We start from the raw sequence: 13,129 nt of genomic DNA on the forward strand, positions 1-13,129 counted from the left end.
TCTGTCTCTCTCTTCCCCTCCCGCAGCCAAGGCTCCATTGGAGCAAAGATGGCCCGGGCGCTGGGGATGGCTCTGTGGCCTCTGCCCCAGGCGCTAGAGTGGCTCTGGTCGCAACATGGCGACACCCAGGAGGGTCGCAACATGGCGACGCCCAGGATGGGCAGAGCGTCGCCCCCTGGTGGGCGTGCCGGGTGGATCCCGGTCGGGCGCATGCGGGAGTCTGTCTGTCTCTCCCTGTTTCCAGCTTCAGAAAAATGCAAAAAAAAAAAAAAAAAAAAAGGAGGGAAAAAATAAAAGGAAGGAGGGAGGGGGAAAAGAGAAAAAGGAGCCTGAAAATAGGGAAAAGGGGCAAGAGGGAACAGTTCCACTCCTCAGAGCCTTCCAGAAACACTTGCTATAACTGACTGGGGCCCCATAATCTGGGAAGGGAAACATGTTAGCCAATGCACACAAGTGCAGAAATGAGTTCATGGAGTGAAAATCTGCATGACACTGAGCTGAGACAAAATGACAGGTAAGTTGTGCCAGGATAGGTAGAGCCCGGGAGCCTGGGTAATGCTTGCTCGTGAGAGTGGGCAGGCCCTGGGCAAGCTGGAAACACCGGGAGGCACCAGAGAATGATAGGAAAACTAAAAAAGGAGCAGCGGCTCTTCCTAGTTTCCCTTGCCAATCACCTCTGGTAAGCTGTTGCTGAGCACCTACTGTGTACAATGCGCCATGGTGGCCGCTACAATGCGCCATGGAACTGTACAAAGACGAAGCAAACCCTCAAGGAGCCTAAGGGTGGACTTGTGAGGTGCTCACAATCACTTGGCAGATAGAAAATGACAATAGGTTGTAGGATTTCAGGGAGGGAGGGCCCACTTCCCAGCAAAGAGTAGCAAAAGAGTAGGTATTGAAATAAGCCTTGATGGAGGCACGGATTGGGATGCAGGCGGTCACAAAAAAATGGCATTTCAGGGAGAGGGGAGGGCATAAGAAAAAGCTAGACAGGCAATGGTGGAGAGGTAAGGGGCCTGGAATAAGGAAGGGGAGAAGGAGAAATCAGCTTAGGAAGGACCCCAAAGGGCCTTGAACTCCAGGCTAATTCTCCTGAGGAGGACAGGAGTCAAGGGAGCCTTTGGAGTAGGACAGCGATATAACCACTGGCAGGTTTCCAGAAGATGGACCAGAGGTGCTGGGGTGGGGTAGCAGGGAGAGGGGACCAAGGCCTGGGCCAGGGAAGGAGCAGAGGAGGGCGGCCTGCATTTGCCCCTTGTGCCTAATGCTCTGGCCCGTGGCTCCGTGGGTCTGCGGAGGCCCATCCTGCAGGAGACGCAGATCTGTGTCATTTACCCCCATGCAAGGCCAACAGGACAGCATCGTGAGGCTCGGCCAGGCCACCAGCTGAGTGCTTTGTCTGGTGCCAGGCACATGGGATACAGTGTCCTGAGCAAGTGGAGGTTCGGACAGTCCTGATTGTCACCCAGGGCTGCATGGCCTTGAGCATGCTGCTTTCCTCTTCCAGGCTCAGTCAGATGGGGAGGAACAATCCGGGGCTCACAGAGCATGGGGAGCCTTTGGCCTAAAACCAGGCATGATGCCCAACGCATGGTCCTCAGTCAGAGCAAAGCTGCTGGGGCCTGGCCCATGTCACTTCCTCATCACTTCCCAGCTGTCACACATGCCTTTCTCTGCCCAAGGCCTTTCCCAGCCTCCACTGGCCTGTGCACAGCAGGCCAGAAGTGCCAGCACAGTGGACACCCCCTGCAGCAGTCCTCACCCGAAGACCATTTGGAGCTGGTGTGTAAATACCCAACTCCCTCACACCCAGGTGGGAACTCTGATGTGTGTTTTCCACACTGTCTCCCATTTGTCCCCAGTGGGCTGGCACTCTTCCTTTCTTCCTTGATTACTTTCCCTGCACAGCTACCTCTCGTCCTCTGTCTCATTTCCTTACTCCCCTACCTGTGTTTCCAGGATCACCTCCAAAATCAACTTCTTGCCCTGCAGTTCTGGTCCCAGAGTCTGCAGGGGGACCCTGCAGGGGGAACCAGACTAAGATGCGTACCTACTGTGTTCCAGGCCACATGCACACAGCAAGATCTTATGTGTCCTTGTCTCCGGCTCTGGATTTCTGCTTGTCCAGGGGTTGCGGGGAGGGGCAAACTACAGCCAGGAGTCCCCTGTCACCCCTCACCCACAAGCCAGCTGTGGCCCAGCTCAGGGTTGCACGTTCACCTGATGGGCCTGGGCCTGGGAAGTCTCTCCACACCCTTAAAGCTGTGATGAATCATGGGCAAGTTGCTCTAGATGCATCAGGTGGTAGATGGGGTCTGGGACACATTGGGACATGTTGGGGCACAATGATAGTGGGTTCCAGGCCTCTGTTGAGGGTGAAGACTGGCCTTCCCTGGCTCAAGGAGGCATCTGGTCGGACCACAGTAATAGAGGGTAGGGGACTGAGAGGCAAGACTAAGAGCAGCTTCTGTGTGTGTGTGTGTGTGCGCGCGCACGCGCACGCATGTGTGTATGACAACAGATGGTGTCACTTTCAACATGCCACATCAATGCTATGAGGCAAGCATCACCATCCTCATGTTACAAATGAGGCTTTGTACCCAGGGCAGTCAGTCCAGGGGCCAGTGCCCTGGGCACCTAGCAAGGAATGGGCCCTGCCAGTCACCTGGAGGTCGGGACTAAAGGCCTGGCAGGAAGGGGCAGGGCTTCTGGACAAGGGTAGGGGTGGGCAGGGCTGCCAATGAGGCAAAAAGTAGGAGACCTGGAGGAAGTGGCAGAGATGGGGCTGAACCAGGAGCAGCAAGCTGGACCCCATCCCCATCACTGGGGGCAACATAAGTGGACAAGTGGGTGACCTGAACTCACTGCAGGAGAACATGCTGGTCCAGGTGGATCGGGGATGAAAGCCCTACACTCGCCTCAGTTTCTCCTTCTGTCCCAAGAGAGGTAGCACCCAGGGCCCCTGAGGCCCCTCTGAGCTCTACAGTTCTGGGTCTCTTCTCAGCTTTGAGGGTCTTGGTTGCCAGAGGCTACACCAGTTATATCCAATAAAAGTATAACCTGAACTACAAATACAAGCCACATAAGTCATTTCAAGTTTTCTAGTAACCACATTTAAAAAGTACAAAGAGCCTGGCCTGTGGTGGTGCAGTGAAGAGAGCATTGACCTGGAATGCTGAGGTCGCAGTTTCAAAACCCTGAGGTCACCTGGGTCCTTGGCTTGAGTGCAGAGTCATAAACCTGACCCCAAGGTTGCTAGCTTGAATCCCAAGGTCACCGATTCGAGCCTAAAGGTTGCTGGCTTGAGCCCAAAGGTCACAGGCTTGAGCAAGGGGTTTCTGGCTTGGCTTGAGCCTGAGGTACTAAGTTTTTGGAATCCTTTGTGTATTCCATACACACAGCAGATTTCAACTCAGGCTAGCCCTGTTTCAAGTATTAGTGGCTATCATATCGGACAAGGCAGGTGAGGACTGCTGGCCCAGTGTGGGGAGGCTGGCATGTCCTTAGCCAGGACCCCAGGGGGGCAGCAGCACTCATGAGTTTTCCCTCTGGCCTGTGAGAATTTCTTTCTGGGGTCCTTAGGGTCTTTTTCTCAGGGTTGCTCCTGACAAGTGTGGGCTCTGGGGAGATTTACATACCTCCATGAGCAAGGAGGAAGCAACTAGGATAGTGAGGCCCCGAGTCCTGCCCTCAAAAGGTTGTTTAGATTCCCTCCAGGTCGGGAATAATTCCTCTCACAAGAACTGGGTTCAGCTCTCAGCTGAGCAAATCATGTCACCAGTTAGATAGAGCCTGTTTCTTCACCTGGGGAATGAGTATAATGACAGTATCATGTCAGGATTGATTTAATGCATAGCTTAGAGCCAAATACTCCTTCGTGTCCCCAGAGACAAAGGCTACGAAGCTCATTGGGGATGGGGGTTGCAGAGCCAGTCCTTTGAGCCCCCATTTGGAGACTGAGGAGACTGAGTCACAGAGAGAGGGCAAGTGACTCTGGCAAGGCCACTCTGGGGCTGCCGACTGCTTGTGCAGAGCTCTTTTCTCTACCAGAATAATCAGTACAAGAGGCTGGCTTAGGCCTACAGTCAGTGATATACACGGAGGAGGGGTACCTTCAGTTCTCACGCCCTTCAGGGTGGCTGGAGGTCAGCTAAAGTGTCCTGACCATCCTGGGACCTGTCTGTGGAAGGTCTTCTCCCAGTCTGGATCAAGCCACTCCTCACTCAGGCCTAATGCCTAATGCTGGTCTCTGGACCAGATACATGAATTGCCTCCTAAGGCTGTTACTTGCTAGCTGTGTGATGTTGGGCAAACTGCTCAACCTCTCTGAGCCTCAGGCTCCATGTGGCTTACCATCCCACTGAACTGGCCTAGAGACTCCCTGAGATGGAGATCAAGGTCTTAAAGAGGGTCCCTCCCTACCTCTATTGCTTTGAGGGAAGAGTCTAGCTCATCAGTCTTTCCCCCATTTAACCCATATTTAATCCTTTCCGAAGCTTTGTGCAGCTGGCTCATTATCACTCTATTTCTCGGAGAAAGAAAACGGCCATGACTTGACCCAGGCCTTAGTTCCCCCAAAACTAGTGGGCTTTCTCTTTCCTAAAGGCAGGAGAGATCTGCAGGCCTGAGCCTGGCTGGTCAATCCCCTGATGGCATCGGGGCACTATGGAGCCCCTCTGACTGGCTTTTCTCCTCATTCCATTCCGCCCTTAGTTCCATGAAAACATTCGGGATGTGCTATCCGTCCTGTCCCGATGACTACATCCTCCTCCACTGGCTTCAAGAGATGTAGATAGAAGGTGAAGTGAGATGAAGGTCAAGGGCAATAAGAGGAATTTATTGGGTATACATTTCTGTGTAACAAATTATAGTACTCCAAAACATAGCTGCTAGAAACAATCATAGACATTTATTATCTCCCAGTTTCTGTGGTCAGGAATTACGGAGTGGTTTAGCTGACTGTTTCTGGCTGAGGGTCTCTCATGAGGTTACAGTCAAGATGTCATTCAGGGCTGCAGCCATCTGAAGGCTTGACTGGGACTGGAGGACCTGCTCCCAAGATGTTGTAGGTATCAGTGCTGTTGGAAGAAGATCTCAGCTATTCCTCATCAAGACCTATCCAGAGTGCTGCGTGTCCTTACAACATGGTGGCTGTCTTCTCCACAGCAAATGATCTGAGAGCAAGGAGGCAATGGCAATATCTTTATGACCAAACTTTAAAGTTATACCCTATCTTTTCACAATGTCCTATTGGTTACACAGGTCAGCCCTGCTCAGTGTGGAAAGGGACTATGCAAAGCCATGAATACCAGGAGATGCGGATCCCTGTGGGCCTTGACTACTGCAAGCGGTTATTCTGTGCCAGGCACTGGGTAAAGCAATTTTTGTTTTATTATTATTATTATTATTATTATTATTATTATTATTTGACACAACAACCCAATGAGGTAAATACTATTGCCAGCCTGATTTTGCATATGAGTAAACTGGCTCAGCAAGGTTAAGTCACTCAGCTAGCAAGTGACAAAGCCAGGTCAGTCTGACATTAGAGACCAATTGTTTAATATCTTCCCAGAGAGAAAGTTTGGGGATGAAGAAAGAAAAGAGGTTTGCTCCTGAGAGAAATGTTGGAATCCCAGGAATCTGAATGCACAGACAGGAGACCCTTTCTCTGAGGCTCTAAGAATGTGGCTGGAATTTCCACACTCAGTCTCCTTCCTGCCAGGGAAAGGCCATAATTGCTTTTGGCTGCTGTGAGGCAACCATTATAAACCCGTGTTGATTACCTCACCTAACCTAATTATTGCAGACTATACAATAATTCGCGTTTTTGAATGTAAAGAGAGAGCTTGTTGCATACATAGTATGCAACGAACAACCTATAAACCTGTGAGGCACTTTGCCTCTGAGTGTGACATGTAGTTTATTTAGGACACTTTCCCAGCTCAGAGTCCTGGCTCAGGTAGTTCCCTCCACTTAGAATGCTCTTTATTTTCTTTTTTTCTGTTTTTAACTGAGAGGAGGGGAGATAGTGAGACAGACTCACTATGCGTCCTGACTGAGATCCACCCAGTAAACCCTATCTAGGGCCAATGCTCAAATCAACTGAGCTATTTTTAGCACCCAAGGCCAATGCTTGGACCAACGGAGCTATCTTCAGCTTCCGGGGCTGACACTCGAACCAGTTGAGCCACTGGCTGTGGGAGGGAAAAAACAAAAGAAGGGGAGAGGGAAGGGAAGAGAAGCAGATGGTTGCTTCTCATCCATGCCCTGACTGGGGATTGAACCCAGGATATCTGCATGCTGGGCCAATGTTTTATCTACTGAGCCAGTGGTCTAGGGCCTAGAATGCCCTTTCAACTGCCACCATATCAGAAGAGAATCCTGACTTGAGTCCCAAAGACCTCGGTCTAATCCCACCTATGCCTCTTAATAACTGGATAGAAATTGGGACAGGTGACTTCCTACTGTGGGGCCTCGGTTTCCTCATCTGTTTATGGGGGACTAAATTCTCTCCTCTGCCCACCTTTCAGGGTTGTCATGAAGCCCAAATGAAGTCAATGTGGGGACCAGTCCTGGGGTCCTGAGGACCAAGTGAAACCACTCAGTTTTCACCAGCCAGGGGCACTTAGCAGAAGTGTTTCTGAAGAAAGTCAAAGTGGAGTAAACCGAGGGGTACAATGCTGGCTTCTTGAGACCAGGGAATGACCCAAGCAGCTGGGCTGGCCTTAAGGATAAGGACTGCTAACCTAAAAATAACAAGGGCTTTCAAAGTGAGAGGCAGCCAGCATTTATTAAGATCAATGAGAATAGCTATTTGGGCTGCACTGATTCAGGCAGATGCCCAAATAGTGTTCCAATTAGGAGACAGAAGCAGTGGGTATTTTTTTGTTGTTGTTGTTTATTTTGGACACTTTATTTATTTATTTATTTATTTATTTATTTATTTTACAGAGACAGAGAGAGAGAGTCAGAGAGAGGGATAGACAGGGACAGACAGACAGGAACAAAAGATGAGAATCATCAATTATTAGTTTTTCGTTGCGCATTGCGACACCTTAGTTGTTCATTGATTGCTTTCTCATATGTGCCTTGACCGCGGGCCTTCAGCAGACTGAGTAACCCCTTGCTCGAGCCAGCGACCTTGGGTCCAAGCTGGTGAGCTTTTTGCTCAAACCAGATGAGCCTGCCCTCAAGCTGGTGACCTCGGGGTCTTGAACCTGGGTCCTCGGCCTCCTAGTCCAATGCTCTATCCACTGCGCCACCGCCTGGTCAGGCTCAGTGGGTATTTTTAAGAAGGGGAAGGGGAACAGTTACATCAATAGAAGGAAGGTGCTTCTAATGGTGCAGAATATAACACAGATACTAAATCTAAACAATGTGTGTGCAGTTTTCAGTCTGGTAATCATCAGTCCAATAGTCACAATAACTGCTTTCTTGTGATCTTTGCAAATAGTTCTTTGGGACACAAGTTTGCTTAGGCCAAGTCCAAAGGTTATTTTGCCCTGTTTTAACATTCCAAAGATTTGAGACATAAGATGCTCAAGGCAGTTTTCCCTGTAGGCTGTCGAAAATCTACACTAGTTGCTTCCAGAGGGTCGGTGACTAGGACAACAAACTAGAAAATGGTGACTTCTTTTGCCTGTGTTGGTTCTGTGTGTCTGGGGACCTCCTGGCCTGCAGCAGAGGCCAGGGCTTCACCCGCAGGAACTTTGAGGGCGAAGAGGGAGGGGACACAAGAGGGCAGTATTTAAACACCTATCACTTGGGATTGGCCTGAGTTTGACCCCCCACTTCCTTATATCACTTGAGGCAAATTACCCTGAGATTTTGAAGAATTTAATAGCTGTGAAAGGTAGGTGAACCAGCCCAGGATATGCATGAGTAGGGCCCTGGCAGGGGATGTGAGGCCACAAGGTGAAGTGAAACCCCAAGAGACCCTGAAACAGTGTTTGTTTCAGTCTCCAAGCTGTTCCCTGTGGGCTTCAACCTGGCCAAGTCATGCACGGTGAGGAGACACACAGGAAGGTGGTGGTTATGAGTGGTGCGTGAATAGCTCCGGGTCTCCTCTCCAGCCTGGAGCCTGAGCTAGGGGCTGCTGCTCCGCAGACTGATGGTTTCTGCATCCAAGGGCTGTGGGCTTTGGGACCCACCTGGTATGGAGGACCCCACTGCTTTGTGGTGTCGTTATTGAGGCCAGTGTGCCCACCTGAAGAGGGCAGAGGGGCCAGGAGGAGTCTGAGAGACTCCCAGAGGCAGCATGCAGGGGGGGCAGATGTCAGTTGGGAGATGTCAATTTCAGGGTTGACTTCATCAGTTATTAGCTGAGTTACCTGCCCTGTCTGGGTCTTGGTTTCCTCATCTATAAAACAGGGAGATCGTTTGTATCATGTATAAAAATAACCTACCTTATTCATTTGTCATGTGATAAACATTTTTCCATTTTGGTAAAGTTCTAAATTTAGGTTATTTGTAATATTTTTACCATTATGAAAAAGTCACTACTGAAGATCCTTATAGATTAATCTTTGTATACACCCAGACTTTTTTCCATAGGATAAAATCCTAGAAATGGAGAGTTTTTTCTAGAGGAGAATGCATATTTTTGGACTTCTGTGATATGCTTCACATAAATCAGAATTTAACTTCATCAGCTATGTTTGAATGTGCCATTTCCCCTTATGCTTGCCAACACTGTCCTTTAATAATTTAAAAGATTCTTGCCATCTTTAAAATTTAAAAACTACATCTTCTTTATCCAATCATCTATTGAAGGGCTTTTTGGTTGTTACCATATCTTGGCCACTGTGAACAATGCTGCAATGAACATGGGGCTGCATGTGTCTTTACGTACCAATGTTTTTGAGTTTTGGGGGTATATACCCAGTAGAGGGCTTGCTGGGTCATATGGTAGTTCTATTTTTAATTTTTTGAGGAACCACCATACCTTCTTCCATAATGGTTGTACTACTTTACATTCCCACCAACAGTGGATGAGGGTTTCTTTTTCTCCACAGCCTCTCCAACACTTGTTATTACCTGTCTTGTTGATAATAGCTAATCTAACCGGTACATATACACTATGGAATACTACTCAACCATAAGAAATGATGACATTGGATCATTTACAACAACATGGATGGACCTTGATAACATTATACTGAATGAAATAAGTACATCAGAAAAAACTAAGAACTATATGATTTCATACATAGGTGAGACATAAAAATGAGACTCAGAGACATGGACAAGAGTGTGGTGGTTACCGGGGTGGGGGGAGGGAGGAGGAGGGGAGGAGAGGAGCACAAAGAAAACCAGATAGAAGGTGATGGAAGACAATTTGACTTTGGATGATGGGAATGCAACATAATCAAATGTCAAAATAACCTGGAGATGTTTTCTCTGAACATATGTACCCTAATTTATCAATGTCACCCCATTAAAAATAAAAATAAATAAATAAAATTTAAAGACTTATATTTATTATTGTTTTATATTGAGTTTCTTTCTTGACTGGTAAGATTAGAATTTTTCTTAATGCTTTAATTTTTTTGTTTGTTTATTGCCTCCTGGTATCTCTCACCTATTTTCTTTCTTTTTTTAAATTCATTTTACAGAGAGTAGAGAGAGAAGGGGGAGGAGCAAAAAGCATCAACTCCCATATGTCCCTTGACCAGGCAAGCCCAGGGTCTTGAACCAGTGACCTTAACATTCCAGGTCGTCACTTTATCCACTGCGCCACCTCAGGTCAGGCACTCTCACCTAACTTTTTACAAAATAGTTCTTATTGATTTATACGTGCTCTTTACATATTAAGCATATTGACATTTTCTGTTTTATTTGTGGCAAACATTTTCCCAAGTTTGTAGTTTGTTATTTTTCATTTTTGACTCAGTGTAATGCTGTCACATTTGGGATGTTTTTCTATTGCTTTCTCTGGCGCTTTTATGTTTAAGCAGTCCACACCTATCCAAGGGTATGCAGATGTTCACCTCTGCTTTCTTCCACTTTGTTCTCATAATGCCTTTATTTCTTTCCCTGTGGACCACCTTAGCTATCTCAAAGCATCTTGGAGGGGGGAGCTGACACAAGCTTGGCCTCCAGTCCTGAGGGTACTGGAGCTGCAGGGAGGGACTCAGGCTTTCTGGAAGGCTGAGTTCAATCAGCAAGGGAAAGAGAAGCCCAGGTTAAAGCTAGCCTCTCTCAATCTCTGGCTCCAAGACAGATGGGAGCAGGGTACTGGGCCTGAGGGGCAGGCCTGGGGGCAGGAACTTGTCAACACAGGAACATATACTGAGGTTTCAATCTAGATCAAAAACCTCTCACCTTCTCTCGTTGGGAGCTCCAGTAGCACACCAGGGAAAGGGAGCAGTAAGCCACAGGACAGCCCTGGGCTTGCCCCCACTCTGCCTTCTGTCAAGCCTCCCTGAAGCTCCACAGAGCCCCCCTCTTGCTCCCACAGAGAACCGAAAGCTGAAGCTGCCAAAGTTCATCAGCCCCCACCAGCTACCTTTGTAGTCTGCAGGGGACTATGGCTGATTCTGATGGCAAGCCCAAATGCCTGACCAAGGTACAGACAGGGTGCTCAGAAGTCAGGGAGGGAGGAACAATGCCGTGGTCTCTCACCCACTCTCACATACAGATCAATTATGGGGGCGAGGTGCCCAGGAGCTACTACCTACATAACCAAGTGAGAGTGCAGTATGAGCACACGGTGGCTGTGGACCAAGACTTCCCCTGCAATTGGAGAATGAGGTCCTGTTCCTGGGCTTTGTGCTCAGGTAGGGATGGTGGCCGCTGTCATCTGGGCACAGCCTGGAGCCCAAGCAGGGGGTCATCAGTGGGGCCCTGTCCCTTGCAGGTGGTAGTTCTCATCAGCTGGAGAGAACATTGGCTTCAGGGTTTTCCTGAAGACCAAGAAGGGGGAGGAGCAGCAGGTAGGGGAGATGACAGAAGTGCTGCCCAGGGAGTGCTGCAACCCACCTGGTGTCTGTAAGTGTTGACAGGGAATAGCTCTACCTGGAGCTGAGGGTCAGGGCTGGGTGCCCTGTCATGTATCCAGGTCCCATCAGGTGCAGTCTCTGGCTCAAACAGGCACAGAGAGGGGCTGTCTGGCTGTCTGCGGGCTCTCAGGTGGCGATGGCTCTCTGACCTAGATACCTGCTCAGGGATTTACCACCATGGAGGGCAGGGTCTTTTTTTTTTTTTTTTTGTATTTTTCTGAAGCTGGAAATGGGGAGAGACAGTCAGACAGACTCCCGCATGTGCCCGACCGGGATCCACTGGGCACGCCCACCAGGGGCGATGCTCTGCCTACCAGGGGGCGATGCTCTGCCCCTCCGGGGCGTCACTCTGCCGCGACCAGAGCCACTCTAGTGCCTGGGGCAGAGGCCAAGGAGCCATCCTCAGCGCCCGGGCCATCTTTGCTCCAATGGAGCCTTGGCTGCAGGAGGGGAAGAGAGAGACAGAAAGGAAGGAGGGGGGGGGGTGGAGAAGCAAATGGGCGCTTCTCCTATGTGCCCTGGCCGGGAATCGAACCCGGGTCCCCCGCACGCCAGGCTGACACTCTACCGCTGAGCCAACCAGCCAGGGCCGAGGGCAGGGTCTTAAGTAGAGCACCCTGTCTGAATGCTTGCTCCTCAATGCAGATGTCTTAAGGTTTGACAACATCTATAGCTTGGTCCATTCTAAATACAATAGCCACACTGTGAAGGGGCTGCTTCTGGACCAAAACTTCATGGAAGAGATGAAGAAATTATAGGCGATCTTTGTGGTTCCCACACTTCTTCTCTTTGACCTCTCTGTCCGAAATGAGTTCATAGCCTTCCTTGGTCAAAATCCTTCAATCTCCCCAGGGATGGGATCCTGCAACAGCTTATCCCAGCCCATCTGTCACAGTAGGTCTGCACATTAGTAACTTCTGGGTCAGTGTTCCAGGGGTAGCCAGATGCCCACAGAAAAGCAACATTCTCATTTTACCCCACTACTACTTCCGGTGACCTCAAGCTCAGTGAAAACTCTAGGTCTGTTTTTATGAACCAATACCAAGTCACAAATTATTGTTTTAAAAATATATTGTATTAATAAAAAATTTTAGGTATTTCCAACAGCTCCAAGAAACAGTTGCCATTGAAAAGAGAATTTATTATTCACAGTTGCCAAGGAGGGGGCATGTCAAACCATGAAGGCCACATGGAGAAGCACGTGAGTCAGTCATGAGATGGCCCGTGATTTACCCCATTCCACCCACCACCTCATTCATTCTAACATCTGTCTTTGCCACAGACTCCACAGGCCAGAACCATTGGCCAGATAATGGTGGTATCCACAGCTGGTCCTACCTACCTCCTCGTATACTGTTATCCTACTCAAAGCATCCCCTCCAGGCTCACCTTCCCCTGCCCCAAACAAAGATGAGGCTCTGACCTGTCCCTGTTCACTATTTGCTCCTCCCCAGTCCTCTCCCATGTCTACCATGAATTTATGCAACAACCTCCTATCTGGTTTCCCTGCAAAGGCCCTGTGATTGATCGGGAACAGCAAAAGGAGAAAGATAGCTCCATATGTTGCCAACTTGATGTTCTGTGGATTGGGAAGACCAGGGACCTCTTGGATTTTGTTGGGGGATAAATACAACTATGGCCCCAGATCCCTAACCCACCTTTTTCCTTTGTGTGTCAGGTATTTGGGGTTAGTGGGTCAGGCTCCCCTTGCCCAGGGAACAAAGAGTATGGGGGATGTGGTCATACTCATCTTTCCCTGGGATCACCCTGAGTTAGTGGGGGATCCAAGGAAACCCTTCCACAGCTGCCCTAGAGCCTTATCTCCACCTCTCAGGCAGGCCCAGGCATGAGGCCACCCCTGCCCTGGGCATCTGTGTCAGACAAACACTCCTTCCTAATCCTTGCTCCGAGGGTAACACCACCCCAGTCCTACATATTTGGAGGAGCATCCAGTGGCATCTGTCCAGCCTGGATGTCCACAGGGTGGGACTGACTTAGCCATAATGTGGGGCAGAGCAGTCAGGGACTCCTGCAAAGCCTAATTGTACCCCCAAAATGAAGATGCCATTCACCCAACAGAGTTTCCTTCAGTTGGCAGGTTACAGGCTTGAATCAGGACAGCAAAC

Source organism: Saccopteryx bilineata, chromosome 2, assembly GCF_036850765.1.
Source record: "Saccopteryx bilineata isolate mSacBil1 chromosome 2, mSacBil1_pri_phased_curated, whole genome shotgun sequence".
Taxonomy (NCBI): domain Eukaryota; kingdom Metazoa; phylum Chordata; class Mammalia; order Chiroptera; family Emballonuridae; genus Saccopteryx; species Saccopteryx bilineata.